At 40.9% G+C, this 20,486-nt stretch overlaps 1 long non-coding RNA gene and 1 pseudogene across 3 annotated transcripts; one reads left to right on the top strand and one right to left on the bottom strand.

Moving 5' to 3' along the window:
* The first annotated feature begins 309 nt into the window (after positions 1-309).
* LOC111752672 (uncharacterized) lies at positions 310-14,443 on the top strand. Of its 3 annotated transcripts, XR_010317442.1 has the most exons (6): positions 310-1,034; positions 2,182-2,354; positions 4,279-4,417; positions 5,686-5,803; positions 5,927-10,284; positions 11,398-14,442. It is a non-coding gene; the product is annotated as an uncharacterized LOC111752672 (long non-coding RNA). The 3 variants fall into 3 exon arrangements; XR_010317443.1 differs by having other exon boundaries at positions 311-1,034; positions 4,204-4,417; positions 5,927-14,443; XR_010317441.1 differs by having other exon boundaries at positions 314-1,034; positions 5,927-14,443.
* Positions 14,444-17,053: 2,610 nt separating this feature from the next.
* Positions 17,054-19,617, bottom strand: LOC104846603 (voltage-dependent L-type calcium channel subunit alpha-1D-like; annotated as a pseudogene).
* Between the last annotated feature and the right edge of the window lie 869 nt (positions 19,618-20,486).

Here is a 20,486-nt window from a genome sequence, read left to right as displayed (position 1 = left end):
ATGAGAAAGAAAAACAAAATTATGAGAGCATGCTAAAATTTAATTTATTGTTTACCCTGTTTTTCAAAACTACTTATTTATTTATTTATTTATTTTACAAGCACTCTTGGCATTATTTCCACTACCAAAACTATTTTTGGCTTATAAAAAAAAAAAAAATTTTTTTTTTTTTATAAAGGAAGATCCAATTTAGCAAACTCAAAAATACCCATAATAGATAATTTCCTGTTATTCCTGCAAACACTGTTTTATGAAAAAAAAGAAGGTTGTAAAAATCCCAATCAACACTCCTTCCTCCCCCCCCCCCTTTGTCTTGCTAACCACAAGCTTGTCTTGAGCAACATTTTTTAGGAAGTCACAACAGGTAGTGGCTCCATCCACTGAACTAGCCCAAGCTACACCTTGAAGCATGCACAGATTGAAGAGACCACATCCTTCAACCCACCCAGGACCCGACTGTCACCACAAGGAACAAATTTCCCAGTCCATGATTTCACCCAATTCCATTTTAGAAGCAAGGGCCTACTACACATCTGAAGGAAGATGATTTAATATCCGGACCTCCAAGTATGGACGTGGCGGGGCTAAGGGAGGAGAGTTCCTGGTGCCAAACCCAACCCCCGACGCCATTGCAAACAAAAAGCTCCCCAGCTCCCTTAGAGAAGGAGCAGTCGGCCTTGTGGTCGCTAGACCCCACTTTGTTCCTTCTCTGTGCAGACAATAAATTTCCACTTTCTGTTTCCCTTGCAACTGGCGGTGTGGCTTCGGTCTTATTTCGATTGGCTAATAGGACTGCGCAAGAACCCTCGTCTGGTTACAGATTTTGGCGACTCTGGCTGGGATTTGCGGACTCTGAAATCTGGGCAGTGAGCATCCGAACCCCCGCAACCCTTTAAGGCGCGCCCCGATCCCATTTGGTTGGTAAGGAGTTTCGGGTGGCCATCATGACCCTGCCCCCCAGAGAGGCCTGCCGGGTCCCTACCTCAGCTCACAAACAGTAACTGGAAGCTGGATGGGAAAGACCCTAAATTAAGGTAAGCATGCGAGGGACCAGGATGTTCCACTGGTCACCTGAGAGGGTTACAGTCCCCCCTGAGGGGGGTTACAGTCCCCCTCGGGAGCTAGGCAAAGAAGAGGGTGGCAATATCACAGTCCTAAGGCCTGACCCCAAGGGTTGTAAAATGAGGGAAGTGGGGGTGCTGGCCCCTGGGACCCATCCTCAGCCTAGCTGGGGTCCCTCGCCCCATCCGAAACCAAGGGTATCAGGTCACTCTGCCATCAGTGACGATCTTTGTCCATCTGTGATCACTCAAGGTTAGTCGGTAGTTAATAGAGGGTATTTAAGTCCCTCAGAGGTTGCCCAGCCATGGTGACAATCTTTCTTTCGGAACACTCTTTTCCTTTCTTTCTCTCTATCTCTGCTCTCTGACAGCAGAAAACGGGTAATTTAGTTTACGATCATTGATTTATGGTGAAGTCCTGGTTTTGGCTTTGATTTTTGGTTTAGGGGACGTCCTTTCTGCATTGGTATTCTTTATCTGTCTGTCTGTCTGATGGGCACTTCTCTAGGTTGAGGGGGGCATCCTTCTATCTGAATGCATTTAAAACTGGTGTCTTTTGTTTGTCTGTCTGTGTGTCTTCCTGTGAGTGTGTAGGTGTAGTAACAGTGATAATCCTAAAAACATTCCAAAGCATTCAACCTTAAGGTGTACTTCAGAGAACTGAGATAAATTCAGTTGGAATTGTAAAAAAAAGAAAAAGTCCACTGTGCCGCCACCAGGGTTGGTGATGAGCAGCCCTTACAACTCCAGCAGCATGAGCAGCTCCCTCCTGGACCTGTGCCAGGTGGGGAGAAAGGGTGGAGAATTAACCAGGGAAGGCAGTTCAAATATCCTGGGAATCTTCGCTTGCCATCACCCCATACGAGGGGGGTGGACATCCTACAGAGGGACAAATGTGCCCCTGGGTGCCGCAAGGCCAGAACAGAGCCAACAGGGAGGGCTACCCCCCTGCCAGCATCCCCTCCACCAAACAACTCCAGTGGCGAATAGGGGCTCATTCCCTTTAGTACAATGGACCTGATTAACTGAAAGAAAAACACCTCAAGATGTCGAGAGAAACCAAAGAAATTGTATGAACTGTTTACCGCCATCTTCAACTCTTTTGATTCCACCTGGGCAGGCTGTCAATCTCTCTTAAGCACCTTCCTCCCCCCTGGAAGAGAAGAAGGTGGCCCTAGGCAAGGCGGAGAGGAAGCCCAGAGGCAACATGATGCTTGATGGACCAGGGACGCAGTCGATGACATCCTCCCCCTTCAAGACCCCACTGGGACCACAACCACACAGTGGAATATGGTAGGCTCACCTGATATTGGGACTGTCTTTTAGTGGGCTTCAGATGTATTTTTTTTTAGATGTAGAGTGCCTAAGCTCTTAGATTAGAACAAAGTATATGAAATTAACCAGTGTAAAGTTGAGGACACTGCAACCTTCCTCAAAAGAGTGATAGATCCATTAGACAATACACTGAACAAGATCCAAAAGACCCAACAAATACTCACATGGTCAGTAATATTTTTATAAGACAGTGTGCCCCAGATACTGGGAACCAACTTCACAAAATAGAGGGAGGGGTAACTATGAGTATCAAACATCTAGTGGAATTGGCATTCAAGGCCTGTAACAACAGAGAAGAAGACAAAGACAGGAAGTGCCAGGGTGTGCTACCGGCAGCAGCAACAGCAGTACAGAAATGGTATAGGCCTCCTAAGAGGAAAAGACCTGCAGAACCTAGTGAGGCCTGGCCCTGACCCCTGCTGGGAGAGAACCAGTGTGCATATTGTGAGCAAGAGGGCCACTGACAATGTCCCAAGAGAGAATGAGATCTCTCTAGTCAGTAATCCCAGAACATCGGTCCAATCTGTTGCCACTCCAGATTCAGCCACCCCTCTTCCCTCTCTGTCCCTGGGAAACTCTGTCTACCATGACTGTGTCTGGACGGTGGGCCTGGTCTGTGTTAGCTCTCCAGACCCACAAAATCAACCTCTAAGAGACGCCAGTTTAGAGATCTTCAGAGGTAGGAATAGCTTAGCTGAGGGTGGCCAAAGGAGAGTGGGTTATGCAGTTGTCAGGCACATCGAGGTCTTCAGGGCAAACACTCTCCCAAATAGAACCTCAGCCCAAAAAGCTGAGCTGGTTGCGGTGATCCAGGCCTTGTGGCTGGCCAAGTCCAAATGAGTGACCATTTATATGGATTCGGAGTTTGTGGTGTCCCTTTTACATGTATATGAGACTTTGTAGAAACAAAGAGAGCTTTTAAATTGGGTCAGTAAAGAAATCAAACATGGCCAACAGATTTTACAACTCCTTGAGGTGGTGTCACTCTCCACCACTCTGGCTGTGGTACACTGCAAAGGATATCAACAGGAAGATACAGTAGTGGCCCAAGGCCACCAAAGGGCTGACTTACAGGCCAAGTGAGCAGTGAGAACGGTGACCCTAATAATAGTGACTGATTCTAGCTTTCCATAAGCTACAAAAGACCTTTATGGTTGCAAAAATAGGGGCCGGACAGGAAAGAAACAATTGATGAGGCTTAGAGGAGTAAAAGGGCAGAGAGCAAGAAGAATGAAGAGAAAAGAAAAATGTGAGAAGGAAGTAGAAAGGTAGAGAAGAAAGGGAGGGATGACTCCAGACCGGACTGTCCTGGGTTTCCGGGAAAAACCTAAATGTAAGTGTATTGATTTATTCTGCTATTAGATCAGGTTTTAGAGTCTTGTGACAGCTGGCTCTGTACCATTTGTCATTCTGTATGGTCCCTCTCAATATTAAAGACCACTACTTAAAAAAAAAAAAAAAGACAACAAGATCTTCTTGGCAGCGTAAGAGGAGACTAAGCACCAGGAATATGATCCGAAAAAGATTGCAAGAAAAAGGTAAACTGGACTATTGAATCTCACCGGACTAAACCTTACAAAAAAAAACCTAATCAGCATGGGCTAAGACCCTTCCCTAGGCTCCGTTCAAGACTAGCATTGCACCTCAAACCAAACTTAAGGTAAGCCTTTTTGAGCTTATGTATAGGCATCCCCTCCTCCGTAACTTGTGGGAAGGCTTCATTACTCTGGGTCCTGAGGATACCTTGGAGGCTAGAGACATGCACAAAGCTAACTCGCTATTAAACAATATTTGTATTCTGTGGCAGGGGTGCTTGACTCTTTTTACAGGTACACCTGACAGACTCTTCCACAACCTGAAGTCTCTCTCTCTCTGTGTCAAGAACCTAGAGCACTATAGACCTGACAGGAGAACAACCCCCGGCACTGCAATCAAGATCGCCAAAAAGGGAGCGTGGATCCATAACTCTCGCATTGAGCTGGCTGCTACTCACGATAGTGACCAACAAGCCCTGCAGAACAGTAAGAGTTGACAAGGCAGTAATAATTGAAAAAGTCAGGTTTCAGAAGATTTAAAGTGATAGACAATTTTGCCAGTTGATTGTCATACCCTGGCAATTATACAGGTTGCTATTCATGACTCTGTTCAAGTTTACTACCTATATGTGGCCTTATATCCTGCTTGTTTATTTCCTGTGTCTCTAGAAGAAAAACAGGGCCCCCAGAATGGCAGGATAATTATCTCATAAACACCTCAAATGCTCTCCACTTAAAGGATCACTGGGTCTGCTTCACTCCCCCACCAGAACTAAACACAGTGCAGAGGCAGTCCTGGTCCAGGTGCCCCCACCTACTAAAAACACCACTAGATTCCCCATGCGATGATGGGTCTCCCCCTGGCCCATCTTTCATTAATTACAATAAGGACTTTGAGCAACAGACTATCCAGAGTCTCACTGACTGCACTGCTAAAACCCCAGATAATTAGAATGAGACAATTTATCTCCAGACTAATCTGACCAACCAAGTCTGTTACATAGAGATATCTACTGAGAAAAAATATCCAAGAATTTCCCGAGAACTTTTTATTTACTCCTTGACTATTGCTTGTCCAACAACATGGGGCCTACATCCCCAGGCACACTCATTACCTCTGAAACACATTTATAATGCCACACACACACACACACACACACAACCAAAGCCCCAAGAGCCAGGTGTACCAACCCGGCCCCGAACTTGTGGAGCAACGCTTGGCCCGAAGGAGCTAGTGCCTCCCTCTGTGGCTATCCCATCACTGAATCTTTGTGTGCCCCCGATAGATGTGTCTGAGTGTGTGGGTCTGGCTCGTGCGTGGGTGACCGCAGCCTTGCTTGCTGTTTCCTGGCTGTGAATGAACAGCTTCTTACATTGGCCCTGTCACAACCACAGGTCAACATTCCCTAAGATTTCTGTTTCTCTCAGGCACCAGTGTCTGCATGTACTGGGCCTCCAGGCGAGCCTCAGGTAATAGACTAAAGAGGGCACTGGGTTTAATCCTAACTGGGGCAGGAGCAGTAATAGGGATCCTGGCCCCTTGTTGAGAACTCGAGTCCCTTCATAATAAATGACTACCCATGTTCAACCAAGGCCCAAATTCACAAGATATCTAAGATATAGTAAAGGCAACAACCCCGAGTTTAACATGGTGTCTTCCCCTTCTAAGATCCTTGGCCATGGTCATCCTGCTGCTTGTATTCAGGCCTTGTCTGCTTAACCTTTTAGTAAGGTTTTTGTCTTTTGGGCTTCAGAATTTACACCTATAAATGATACTTCGACAGAGAAATCACCCCATCTCCCCTGAGCAGGTTCCAGCTAGAGCCCAGTTCTATGCCAGCGCCCCTAGCCAGCAAGAAGAAGCTACAGAAGGTGAGACCTTTGGCCCTAAACCCCTTCTAAGATTAAAAGGAACCTATTAGGGGGGGATCGAAAACCCCAATCAACACCCCTCCCCTTTCTTTGTCTTGCTAACCACAAGCTTGTTTTGAGCAGCATTTTTCAAGAAGCCTCAGCAAGTAGTAGCTCCATCCACCGAACTAGCCCAAGCTATGCCTTGAAGCATGCACAGATTAAAGAGATCACGTCCTTCAACCCACCCCGGACCCAACTGTCACCAGAAAGAACAATATTTCCCACTCCATGATTTCACTCCATTTCATTTTAGAAGCAAGGAGTCCCAATACACGCACATCTGACAGAAGATGATTTAATATCCAGACCTTCAAGTATGGACATGGGAGGGCTAAGGGTGGAGAGTTCTGGGTACCAAACCCAACCCCTGACGCCATTGGAAACAAAAAGCTCCCCAGCCTCCTTAGACAGTGAACACTTGGCCTTATTGTCACTAGACCCCACATTGTTCCTTGTCTGTGCAGACGATAAATTTCCACTTTCTGTTTTCCTTGCAACCGGTTGTGTGGCATCCATCTTATTTCCAACGGCTAATAGGACAGGAAAAGAACCCTCGTTTGGTTACAGTTGGATATGGAAAGTGGGAGAAGCAAAGAGTTAGGGAATGGTAGGAATCTTTTATGACAAGGAAATCACCTTGTCTGAGAGAGAAGAAGGAAGAGTAGGAGAAGGAAAAGAGGAGAACAAGACTCTGTCTTTTCTATGATGGCATTGACTTATTCTGTACCCACACAGCCCCTGCAACAAAGATTTCTATATTCCCTTCTGTGATAATTATCCCCCACAGGAAAATCATAAGCCTCGTCTTGATAACCCAAGGTAATAGAGGGAAAGGGAAGTTAAACAGTTGCAGAAATTTTTGAGGCAGAAAAGCTAACCTTTGGGAAAATTTTTTTCTTTAATTATGTAAACTAAGGATTTTCTGTGATCAAATTTACAATACCCTAGATCACAGCATTGGACCTTCCTGTTGTGACCCTAATACTCCACAGCATGTTTTCTCCTTTTCAAAATGAGTGATTGAGAGCTTGACATAACTAATGCCATGATAAACTCATAAGTTTTTCTCCTTCCTCTGCCTAACTTCTCCTTTCCACGTACCTTTAATGACTTTGTTTTGATCTGATGCAATAACTTTGTTTTTGATCTGATGCTAATAACTTTCTTTTGTTCTGCCTGACCACCTGTGGCTTACGACTCCTTCCCCCATGGAGACTACAGCGGAGGTGTCTGACATGTATATCTTTAGCCTGATAAAATGATGTCTGGCCTGTATCTCTTTAGTCTGATAAAGAGTCTTTTGTCACTATCTTGTAATGAATAACTCCTCCGGCCATGCCATCTGCAGGCTACAAAGACACTTCTAACCTTTAGAAAAATCATGTATAAGCTGTACTGTAAAAAAAGCCTTTTGGGTCTCCATAGAGACAGTCCGCGTTACTGTTAGATTCCCACTGGTGTCACTTCCTAAATAAACTCTCTCAGTCTTTCTGACTTCAAATATGCTTCATTGGCTCAATTGCTCTGGGGCACCGACTCTAATCAGGCAACAATGTATATTATTCTTAAGAAGCCATAATAGTTTTACTCAGAATAATTTTTCTATTGTACCATTTGATTTTTTAGTTTTTTTTAAAAGATAGAAATTGTACTATAGAATTTTTCTTCCCTAATGAAATGAACAAAAACTAATGTGTACACCAATGTTCACTGCATCACTTTTCACAAAAGTCAAAAGGTGGAAACAACCAAAATGCCCATCAACAGATGAATAAATAAGCAAAATGTGGTACATACATACAATGGAATATTATGTAGCTGTAAAGAGAAAGGCAGTTCTGATGCATGCCACAACATGGATGAACCTTGAAAATATCATGCTGAGCCAAATAAGTCAGTTTCAAAATGACAAATTCTGTATAATCTCACTTATATGAAATAAGCAAATATATAGACACCAAAGATTACCAATGGTTACCAGGGGTGGGAGGGAAGGGGAAGGGAGAGGTTTTGTTTGAGGGGGACACTGAGTTTGTGTTAATATTGATGGAATGTTTTAGGTGAGGAGAGCAATAATGGTGGCACATCGTGAAAAATGTAATCATTTTTAATGTTGAGTTGTAAATGTTGAAATTGTGATGGTTTATGTTTTGGTGTGCATAGTTCCACCACAATAAAAAGAGAGAGAGGGCACAGAAGAAAAAAAAAAAAAACTAATGAAAAAACCCTCAAAAATTATAATCAAACCCACTGCCGTCGAGTCAATTCCGACTCATAGCGACCCTATAGGGCAGAGTAGAACTGCCCCATAGAGTTTCCAAGGAGCGCCTGGCAGATTCGAACTGCCAACCTCTTGGTTAGCAGCCGTAGTACTTAACCACTACACCACCAGGGTTTCCAAAATTATAATAGCAACAAAATACCTAAAGGTGGTTCACTAAGGAAAAGAAACAACCATGATTCTGGGCAGAGCAGGACAAAGCAGCTCAGATCCAACAATCACCATCCTGCAAAGAAACTATACTGTTGAGCCAAGAAATTTCTGAGTATTCTCACTTAAGTTCTCTAAATGGCTGTTGTGGAGAACACTTTTATTTATTTATCTATTTTTTAACAGTGAATAAATTGAGTGAAAATCTGCCTGAGATGGAAGTTCCAGAGGCCCTCAGTGAACTGAGGAAAGAATTCCCAGACTAAGGATTATCCTCATGGGAATGAAATATCCTCCCGCTTGCAAACATGTGGTCTGAATCGTGGGCAGAGCATTTAAGAAATCTCAAGAGAACAGAGCTCACGTATCAAGGTGTGCCAAAAAAAAAAGGTCCCTCTGTTGAGCTCCTTTCACTTCCATTCCCTCAAGCTTTAGGAAAGCAGCTAGACTATGAAATAAGTAGATTTGAAATGATAACTTGGAAGGAACAAAAGCATGGTCTCTATTGTAGTAGGAAGAGAATCTAGCAGGGCTACTATATTTCACACTTGGGTTAATTAGATAAAAGAGCACTCACTAAGAGATGCAGCCCCATGAATGGTGGCCTAGTTGAATGTCAGCCCTGATTGCATCCTGGGCCAGATGCCCTTTGCAATAAACAAGCTGCACAAAGATATGCAGTGTACCTGGAGTAAAAAAGAAAGCTACATTACAACAGAGTTAATATGATGTTTGAGCTCAGAAAAGCCACCTAAAACATGAGCTAGATGAAAAGAGATCTTTTGGCAACTATGCAAACATAATGTAGCAAAGATGTTGAAAGAATTTGTAAAAAACAAATAACTCAACCTAGAAAAAAATTACATAAGAAAAAAATGCCACAGAGTTGCTTTATGCTATAGAAAAATGCAGCAAGACCACAAATTTGATAAAATATGATTTCAAACACAAGGTGATAATGCAACAGATTAAGATAATAACAGGGACTGCATACTTAAGGAAATAAATTGAGGACAACAATAACATCATTACAGAGCTAATATATAACTTAGAATCAGCAAGAAACTGAATAAAATAAAATTACTTTCAAAGAGAAAAGATGTGAGATAATTATAAATAAATGCATTGCAGTTTCAATTGTTCTACATTCTCATCAATGCTTGGCACGGTACTTTTTTTTTTTCCTTGTCTTATTGCATTGGCTAAAAATCTCCAGTATAATATTAAAGAAAACTTCCTTGCCTTAATGTCCATCTGAGGGAGAAACTGTTCAATATTTAACTGTTAAGAATGATGCTGTTTAACTAGTAAAGAATGTATGCCTTGAGCATTATGCTCTTTTAAGATCCATCTCTATGGTATCACATTAACAACAGCAACTTGAAAAATTAGATAGGAACTTTGGGGGGCAGTGAGTATAAGTTAATGAGGGAGGAATAACTCCAAAAAGCAGGGTGAGAATGGTTGTACAACTCAACTCAAAGGACATAATCAATGTCACTGAATTGTACATGTAGAAACTTGAATTGGTGTATGTTTTTGCTGTGTATATTCTCAACAGCAACAAAAATAAATTATTAAAAAAATAAGAATGGTGCTAGCTGTATGTTTTGTGGAGATATTCTTTGTAAAATGAAGGAAGTTCTCTTTTATACCTAGTTTGATGAAAGTTTTTATTATTGAATTTTATGAAATGCTTTTTCTGAATTTATTGGGAAAATAATTTGGTTTTTATTATTTATTAATTTCTAGTGAATTACATGAATTCATTTTTTTTGATGTTATAAGCAACCTTGCAGTTCTTAGATGTTGTTTTTGTTTTAGATGCCATCCAGTCAGTTCCAACTCATAGCAACCCTGTGTAGAACAGAATGAAACATTGCCTGGTCTACATTGTTGCAGTCACTGTATCAACACATCTTATTGAAGGTCATCTTTGTCACAGACCCTCTACTTTATTAAGCATGATGTCCTCCTGGGACTGGTCCCTCCTGATAACATGTTCAAAGTATGTGAGACAAAGTGTCACTGTCCTTCTTTCTAAGGAGCGAATTACATTGTCTGTTGGAAAATGATAAATTGTACAGATTAAAAAAAAAAAATAGGGCAGAATAAGGGGAATCAGAAGTATGGGGCTAGGGAGGGCAAGTTGCAGTATTAGATAGGTCAGTTATGGTAGGCCTCACTGAGAAGGTAAGATCTGAGCAAAGTTTAAAAATGTCCTGATGGAGGATTTAAGCCTCACCTGGAATATTATTTCAGGTGAGAGGGAGGAGCTAAACACCAGCTCTAAGGCAAGAACAGGACAATTGTGTTTAAGGAACAGCTGAGAAACCAGAGTGACTGGAGCAGAGCAAGCTGAGGGTGCCAAGGTAAGAAGAGATGAGGTCAGAAATGGTTGGAGGAGGGGACTTTTGGCTTTTGCACTAGGGACATGGAACAGTCTTTGAATGGTTTTGAGCAGAAGAGTGAAATGACCTGAAATACATTTTAAAGTGCCTCTTTAGCTTCTGTGTTGAAAAGAAGCTATAGAGGGGCAAGAATAAACTCTGGGAGACCTGTTATGAGGCTAATGAAGTTATCCAGATGAGAAAAGATGATGACTGGAGCCAGGATCAAAACAGTGGAAGTGGTCAGAAGTGACTGGATTCTGGATATATTTTTAAGTTAAAGCCAAGGAGATTTGCTGATAAAAATAGAAGAGTCGAGAATAAATCCAAGGCTTTTGGTCTATACAAGTGGAAGGAAGTGTTGCTGTTAAATGAGATGGAAAGTGTTCTGAGTGGAGTGGGTGTGAGGAGGGGAAGAAGTTCAGTTTTGGACATGCAGAGTTTGAAATGACTATGGGACATCACAGTGGAGATGCTAAAAGTCCCAGGGTGGCATAAGCAATTTGTAATCAAGTGTTGTCACAGATTGAATTGTGTACCCCCAGAACATGTGCCAACTTGTTTAGGCCATGATTCCCAGTATTGTGTGGCTGTCCTCCATTTTGTGATTGTAATTTTATGTTAAAGAGGATTAGGGTGGGATAGTAACACTCTTACCCAGGTCATATCCTTGATCCAATGTCAAGGGAGTTTTCCTGGGGTGTGGACTGCACCACCTTTTATCTCTCTAGAGGTAAGAAGGAAAGGGAAGCGAGCAGAGAGGGGAACCTCAAACCACCAAAAAAGCAGTGCTGGAAGCAGAGTGCATCCTTTGGATCCGGGGTCCCTGTGCAGAGAAGCTTCTGAGGGAACATTGATGAGAAGGCCGACAGAGAGAAAGGCTTCCCCTGGATCCGCACCCTGAATTTGGACTTACAGCCTACTTTACCCTGAGGAAATAAATTTCACTTTGTTAAAGCCATCCATTTGTGGTATTTCTGTTACAGCAGGACTAGAAGACTAAGACAACTGTTAATCTAAAAGTTGGCAGTTTGAACCTACCCCAAGGGGCCATGGAAGAAAGGCCGGGCAATCTGCTTCTGTAAAGATTACAACCAAGAAAACCTGATGGAGCAGTTCTACTCCTTAACACATGGGATTGCCGTGAGTCAGAATTGACTCAACAGCAACAGGTTTAGTTTGGGTTTTTCTGACACATGAATGTGAAGTTCAGGAAGAACGAGTTTTTGGCATAGAAATGGTATATAAAGTCACGGGAGTGATTGATGAAGACGATGATGAAGAGCAGACTAACATGCAGCCACACCAAAATTTAGAAGTGGGGTGAAGAAGCAAGAAAAAAGACAGAAGGAGTAGCCAGTGATTTAAGAGAAAACTCTAAAGGGTGTGTTGATCTAGAAGCCAAGAGAAGAAAGTGTTTCAAGCAGAAGGGAGTGAACAACTGTGTCACATCCTGCTGAAATGCTAAGTAGGAAAAACGTTGAGATTTGGTTATTCAGTTTAGTGTCATGGAGGTCATTTGGTGACTGCTAGTTTTGGCTCCCTCAGCAGCAGGCTCCAGACAAGGGTTTGCAAGGGAGAAGTTTATGTAAGAGGTACAGGGAACAGTAAGTCCCCATAACTAAACCACAGTTAATCCCACAGGAAAGCTTTAGGAAACAGTATAAAAACACCTCAGAATTGTTCTACCCAAGAGGCAAAGGGACTGTGGTATTTTATCCTCTCAATAAACACTTCTGGGGACAAGGGTGAGTGGTGATTCTGGCTTCCCCCTAACATGAGTGGCACTTTTATAGAATCTGGGAGGAGCTCTCAGACAGAGATGCAGACCCTGTTCATTTTCAGGTTGAGCTGGGACACAATGGAATGGGTGGGACACTACAGTGCCTTTGACGAGAGCACTCCTGATGTCGTGGTGATTATGGCAAAAGCCAGTTTGGAGTGGATATGAGAGAGAGTGGATCCAATTGAGGGGAGAAATTGACCTGAATACAGACAACTCTTTCAAGAGTAATTCTACCGAAGAGGGGGCAGAGAAAGGGTGCAGCGGCTGATGGAAGAGGTGCGGTTGAGAGAAGCTTAAAAAAAAGAAAAAATGATAGCAATTGGAACATTTTAACTGGTGGTATTAATCCAGCAAAGAGCTAGAAACAGATGCTTTAGGGGAGAGTGGGGAGAATTATATGAGCGATGCCTTGAGTAAACCAGGTGATGGACTCTGACCCATAAGTGTAGGGATAGGTTTTAGATATGAGCAGACAGTCTGTGAAAATGGGGGAGGCATTGTTTGGAGTTGAGGAGAAAGGAGAAGGTATAAAACAATTGTCTGGGATACTGGAAGAATGAATAGACTAGGGGTATATAGCATGACTGCTTGGTAGAATGAAAAACCCACTTGAGATTCATGGTCAGGAGTCTAAGATAAGATGAGTTAAGACTATTACATCCATTTTTTATTATTTTTGGCAGGTGCGATCAGCTGCTGGAATAAAGGAACAGGGACTGGAGAATTAGAGGTAGTGGTGTGCTGGAGCTAGTTCATGCCTGAGCCATTTGGGCAATTGTATGCATCTTTATGGTGAAAGTTGAAAATTGGCCAATGTGAGATTATTACACCATGGAAATCTGCAAATGCTACAAATCAGGGCTTTTTTTCTTTTTTAATCCTGGAAAGCTAGTTGTTAAATGACATTCCTTAGAGATTACATACAAGGCCTATCTTATGCTTTCATTTTCCTCTACCCTTAAGAAAAGTGTTTGTAAAGAATTAGTTCTTGAAGGTAGTCAGTTTGTGCTCGTTAACTGAATTCTATGCAATAATACACACCCAGGATCATCAAAACTTTTATAAAAAATTTTCATACCTTAAAATTTCATACATGATTTTTGAGAAGAGACAGAAACCCAGGAATATCTGTACCATTTGGTATAGCAAGAAATGGCATTCTGCATTAGATAAACCAGCATACTGGGATATGCTAGTTAACCTTTCGTTTTGTTTACTACTTAGTCTTCTCACCCTCCTTGTCATGTGGCATTCCTTGGGAAATGCTCTTAGAGGGGGGATCTTCGTGAATGAGAACCACACCTGATTTCATCCGAATTCAAAATTAACTGCCACAGAAGAGAATATGAAGTAAAGCAAGGTTATTAAGATGACATCATTATAAAGATAGCCTAGAATTTACTCCATTCTTTAAAATAAATGATTTGTTCACTTTAGTCATTTTATACATTAAATCTTACTTGATCCTACCCCAAAGGTATCTCCACTGGAGCTGAGAAAAATGGCTTTAGTGTAGTTTTCATGACAACATCATTAGTGTGAGTTCTTAAATGTCTTAAAGAAGCTTTTGTGCATTACAAGGACTATGTCCAATTACTGAATTTTTAAGTTAATAAAGCTTTTACTAAAGTTGTCATTATAAAGGAATCTAGCTTTTCTTTAAGCTTTTAACTATCAAATCTTATTCTACTATCTATAAAATGAATAAAGAACAATTATTTTCTCTTTTTCTTTGATGAATATTTAATTAACTCAAGTTGAATACACTAAATTACTGTAAATAATAAGTCCCATTGACAATTTTAGTAAATTGCATATCCTCAAATATTTTGGACTCTACTTAAAATTTAATACATTTAGGATTTTTTTTTAAGCAGTTCAGCACCTGACAGCTCAAATCAAAACCCTAGCAAGAAAATCCTTCCTATGCATTTAAAATAGTCTTGTAAATCTCATAAAATAAACCTGCAAATACAATGCATCTCCAGTTTTCTTACTTTTAAAAACTTAGTCTTAGGCATTTTTAGTTTAAAAGCTTAATTCCAGAATCTATTATACATTTCGATTTATGCTCAGATTCTTTAATATACCAGGCTCTCTTAAACATTATAAATTCTTTAAATATTAATTATATAAAACTAATAATTTAAAAAGTTTATTCCAGATCTTGAACTCAAAGTAGAAATGATCTGGAGTTGATATACTTCATTATGTATGAATTTATTTAAAACTTTCTGTGGTGGATAAAAAGTTACTCATCAAAGGAAGCATATTTACAATTTCAGGGAAGTAATATTGACAATTCATGGTAATATGATTACTTGTGGTCAGAGCCTAGGGACAAATCTCAAGGGCCATATACTTACAAGAGTCATATTCTAAACCTCGAATTGACATACTTAGTCCTTTTTTATAATTACTAGGTGATCAGAAGCTTTAAATACACACACATAGCCTGTTCTTTCACCTGAGTTGCGTGTACTAAAGCCTGTATTCCCAGTAAAGTTTCACTTAACTTCCTTCAGCTAATCTCATTACCACAAGATTGAATTCTACCCTTCAGATTTCTTGGGTGTATGTGACCAGAAGTATTACGTCATATCAATGTCTTCATCTTGTCTTTTCTCTGGTCAGACATTTTCATCTCATCCCAAGGAGTCTTGAGTATCTCTCATCATTTTGTCTGATATTTTGACTGCAACTTTATTGTCATGCAAATACCAAGGCTTAACTTCTAATATTGTCAGAGAAATGGCTTTGTAAACTCTTACTTTGTGACATTTTCCATAATTATATTTGACATAAAAGTTGACATGGTATAAGGAAGAAAACATGGATTCTGTATTTGGAAAGACTGGTTTAGAATTCCAAGCCAAGTAATTATCACAAAATGACCTAGAATAATTTATTTAAATCCTTTACATATCAATGTTTTCATTTAGAAATTGTGAGAAATAATACTCATTTGGCAAAGTTTGAGGTAGACACTCAAATAATGACTATTATTATTATCGTAGTAAAATAAGAAAACCCCATGTTTAATTTCAGGAGGCTAGATTTACTAGAAAAATTCCAAATGAGATGACAGTTTTTCTGAGAATGAAGAAAACTATTTCCCAAGTCATTTAACATCACATTGAGGGAAGAATAAAGAAGATAGTCCTTAAAATAATAAGACAAATGATCATCAATCTGCATTTTTTTTTTCTTAAATAAAACACAACCCACGTTTTCCCTCTTCTCTTCTCCCAAACCCTTTTACATACTGAGCTGACCACCAGAAGAAAGCCTAGATTTTTTGTAATCAGGGGCTTGAGTAAACTACTAAATCCTGAGCTACTGGCAGAATTTTTCAGTAACAGACATGCAGTGATGTTTTATTTGTTTAATAGAGAGAGAGAATTAGGTCTAGTTATGCTGTCTGGGTATAGTGATAGATCTAACTTCCCTCTGTAAAGGAGAGCCATTATTTTGAATAAATCCCTCTCCATGTCAGAGAAAATGGAGACCAAGACCTTGGAATGCAGACAAAGGGGAGGAGGGAGCAGACCTGTCCACTCCTCCTCAGGCAGGGATCTGTCATGAAAGAAAAAAGATTGATTAAAACATCCATTTTCTGACTTTCTGCCAAATGATATCACTTGTAGATACGGAGAACAGTCTGAAGAAGTAATCCAGCTTGCAGCCATTAATCACACCTCACCACCACACCTTCCGTATTTAAGAGCTCCTCCTTTGCAGAAGCAATTGATGACTCTGTGAGATTCATGCTATGCCTTTTAATGCAGTAAAATACCAGAAACATAAAAATTCTGTATTCGTAACACATTGAGCACGTAAGGCTTTTGCTAAACTACTCTCTGAAGGAATTAAAAAGTACTTTTCAGCTTTTCTGGTTGGTGACTACCGTTGTCTCCAGAGAAGAAGGAGTGAACTTGCGTGGCTCCCATTGAAACTCTTAAATTAATGATTACGGTAATCTCTTATTGTGCCCCCAGAATGGAATAGGATACAAAGTAGAAACAGTATTTTTTTTATTTTTACAAAAATAACTCAGTTCTGAGTTGGATTCTCACACTGACACTTAATAGTTGTGGCTGAACTGGGGCAATATAATTAATCTCAGTGAGCTTCAATTCCTCATTACTAAAATGGGAATAAAAAAGCCAACCTCACAGGACTGTTGGGACAATGAAATGTGATAAGGTTGGTGAGTGCACCTACTACAGTGCCAGTCTAGCAGGTATTTTAAATGAGTGGTTTCATTCCTTTCTTTTACTGTTGTATTTATCATTATTTTGGGCCCTGGTGGCGCAGTGGTTACCAAAAGGTAACCAAAAGGTCAGCAGTTTGAATCCACCTGCTAGCTGCTCCTTGGAAACCCTGTGAGGCAGTTCTACTTTGCTTTGTAAATTCACTATGAGTCAGAATCAACTTGATGGCAGTGGGTTTGGTTTTGGTATCATTATTTTTAATTATAAACTCCTCAACTCATCTGCCCAAATTTTATATAAGCTACTCAAGGCTAGAAAAATCATATCTCCTGTCGTGGATTGAATTGTGTCCCCCCAAAAGATATGTTGAAGTCCTAACCCCTTGTACCTGAGAATGTGACCTTGTATGGAAATAGGGTCTTCGCAAATGTAATCAAGTTAAGATGAGGTCAGACTGGATTAAGGCTCACCCTAATACACTGAGTGATCTCCTTACAAGATGGAAATTTGGACACAGAAACAAACACACACCAGGGGAATGCCATGTGCAGATACAGGCAGAGATCACAGTTATCCTGCCACAAGCCACGGAACACCAAGGATTACTAGCAACCACCAGAAGCTAGGAGAAAGGCATGGAACAGGTTCTCCCTCTGAGCTCCCAAGAAGGAATGAACACTGTTGATATCTTGATTTCAGATTTCCAGTCTCCAGAGCTGTGCAAGAATAAATTTCTGTTTGTGGTAATTTGTTACAGCAGCCCTAGGAAACTAATATACCTCCCTTTTTCTTCTGTATTAATGTAGGGAAGGGCACCTTTTCTTTTGAACATATCTTCCTCTCTTTTTGTTTCCTACGACTCATCATCTTGCAAATCACATGATATAGTCCACCAGAGTTCTGGACCAATGTCATGAAGTGTCCTTAATCCCGCCTGTAGGGTAATTATGGTGTTCTTCCTTAAGTATTTTCCCATCAGCCCTTGTTCTTTCCATTTCTTGCATTTCCTAGTCTTGTATCAGGAAAGTGGCATAGGACTTCCCCAAGGTTACCTCATCATCACCAGCTGGAGGGACAAATTACTTAAGCAGTTTCATACTGATTTTTCTTCCAGATTTTCTTTATCACAGCTCAAAGTTCTTCATTAGCTTGTTCCAGGTTCCCTTCAGTCTTGATTTTAAAAGCAATACGAATCAAGGGCACACAAGGATGCATTAAACATGATTGTCCCTTCACTGTTGAGAAATATGTTCATGGCAACTAATCTCTTGCACACTACTCTGTGGGGGCATAATTTGCAAATCCCAGGGGTGTCTGGATACAAGGGAGAAGAGTGACCACAGGAGGTATTTTATCCTTCCCTTTGCCTCAGGGTCATATTCTGATCATATTCATTTTAATTCACCTAAATGATGAGGCCCCAGAATACACCAGTCATGGGTCAGATAATCAAAGTTGTCCAAGATAATGGCCACAGAGAGATGATCAGAAATACACAGAGCATATAAAAACTGGTAAAATTGCTCCCACACATACATTCACATATAATCTGACTTTAGGTCACAGAGTTTCCCAGGGAGGTAGGCCAGCATGGTTTCCTGCCAGACCTTCTCAGTGGCACACCTGAAGAGCAGCAGCACCTCCTGGAGAAGTGTTTGCAAGTTGTTGCTCCTGTTGGTCTAGTTGATAGCTCTCATGGTAACTTTCTCAAACATCTGCATGCCGATAACCACATAGATAAAGAACAGCATGGCTATGAGAAGGCCAACATATGGGAGGGCCTGAAAAGGCTTCATAAAAGTCCACAGCAATGTTCTGATGCCTTCCCCGCTGCTGAGAAGCTTCACCAATCACATAACTTGGAAAAGATGGAAAATGGTGATGAAAAAGTGTGCTGGAGATTCTATTGCTCTCTTCAGAGTTCCCAGATGCAGCAGTTGGGACAGGGACATTTTTACTTTCAGCTGGAGCTACAATTTTATTCACTTCAGTTACAGAATATTAATGACACTACCAGCAATAATTAAGGCATCAAAACTGTTCCAAGCATCAGTGAAACAGTGCTTAGGTTTAAATGTAATGACTTTCAAAACCATCACCATGGTGAACACCCCAATGAAGACCATTTTCAGAATGTCCACAGTGTCATTAAATATCTTAGACTGCTCATGGTGCTTCATGGCCAAGCAGAGTGTGTTGAGCATGATGAGGACAAACGTCATGTATTCAAAAGGTATGGAGTTCACCACATACCAGAGCTTGTACTGGTAGGAGTTTGGAGGGATGTATTTCTGCAGAGGATGGGCTTTCAAGGCATATTCAATATACTAACACTGATTTTTGCTCAAATCGCAGTTCTTATACTCCTTTTCTACCTGCTCCTGAAATGTAACAGTGACAAAACCCATAAATGTGTTCATCCTGAAGAAAGCCACAATGATGAAGTAGACAATGAAGAAGTGAAGATCTCCAGACTGTAGATACACATCCATCCGATGTTCTTGTCATTTGATTCAATAGCTTTATACAGCAGTGCGGGCCAACCTTCAAGTGTGGACACTATGAAAAATGCCATGGTAGCAGACAAGACGTTATTACAGTTGAAATCTCTGTTTTGCCAGATCTTCTCATGTGCCACGAGGTTATCAACCTCCCCATCCTTATAGACAATGAATGGCCGCCCGCATTCTTCAGGGTTACTTTTGGCTTCATCTGTACAGTGATAGAAATTTCCATTGAACAACTGGACCCCAATGCAGGTAAACATGAATTGGAGAAGGGTGGTGATGATTATGATGCTATTAATTGTCTTGATGGCCACAAAGGCACACTGGACAGCATGTTTAAGCCCTTTTGCTCTGTTGATTTCCCTGAGGGTCCTCAGAACACTTAACACCCTCAAAATCATCACAACAGAGACAGCATTGGATTCAGAAGAGGACAAGGAAGGAGGGAAATCATTGCTGATGTCAGATGGATCTTGGCTGAAAGCAGAAGCTAATAGAAAGATGTTTACCTGTCATTTATTGACTAGGCAAAGGCATGCAACCGTGTGGGTCAAAACAAATCATGGATAACATTGCAAAGAATGGGAATTCCAGAACACTTAATTGTGCTCATTGGAACATGTACACAGACCAAGAGGCAGTCATTCAGACAGAATAAGGGATACTGTGTGGTTTAAAATCGGGAAAGGTGTGCATCAAGGTTGTATCCTTTCACCATACTTACTCAATTTGTACGATGAGTAAATAATCTGAGGGAAGCTGGACTATATGGAGAAGAATGTGGCATCAGGATTGAAGGAAGACTCATTAAAAACTTACATACGAAGATGAAACAACCTTGCTTGCTGAAATCGAAGACGATTTGAAGCAGTTAATGATGAAGAGTAAAGGTTATACCACCACAAAAAGAAAACAAAAACCTTCACAACTGGACCAGTAAGCAATATCATGATTATTATTGTTGTTAGGTGCCGTCTAGTCTGTTCCAACTCATAATGACTCTACATACAACAGAATGAAACATTGCCCAGTCCTGCACCATCCTAACAATCATTACAATGTTTGAGTACGTTGTTGCAGCCACTGTGTCAATCCATCTCCTTGAGAGTCTTCCTCTTTTTCACTGACCCTCCCTTTTTCCAAGCATGATGTCCTTCTCCAGCTACTGGTCCCTCCTGATAACATGTCCAAAGTACATTAGAGAAAGTCATATTTGCTTCCATAGAGCACTCTTGCTGTATTTCTTCCAAGACAGACTTATTTGTTCTTCAGGCAGTCCATGGTATATTCAATATTCTTTGCCAACATCGTAA

This window comes from Loxodonta africana, chromosome 13 (genome assembly GCF_030014295.1).
Source record: "Loxodonta africana isolate mLoxAfr1 chromosome 13, mLoxAfr1.hap2, whole genome shotgun sequence".
In the NCBI taxonomy this organism is placed as follows: domain Eukaryota; kingdom Metazoa; phylum Chordata; class Mammalia; order Proboscidea; family Elephantidae; genus Loxodonta; species Loxodonta africana.
The sequence above is the reverse complement of the archived record's forward strand: the minus strand, read 5'-3'. Positions and strand labels throughout refer to the sequence as shown.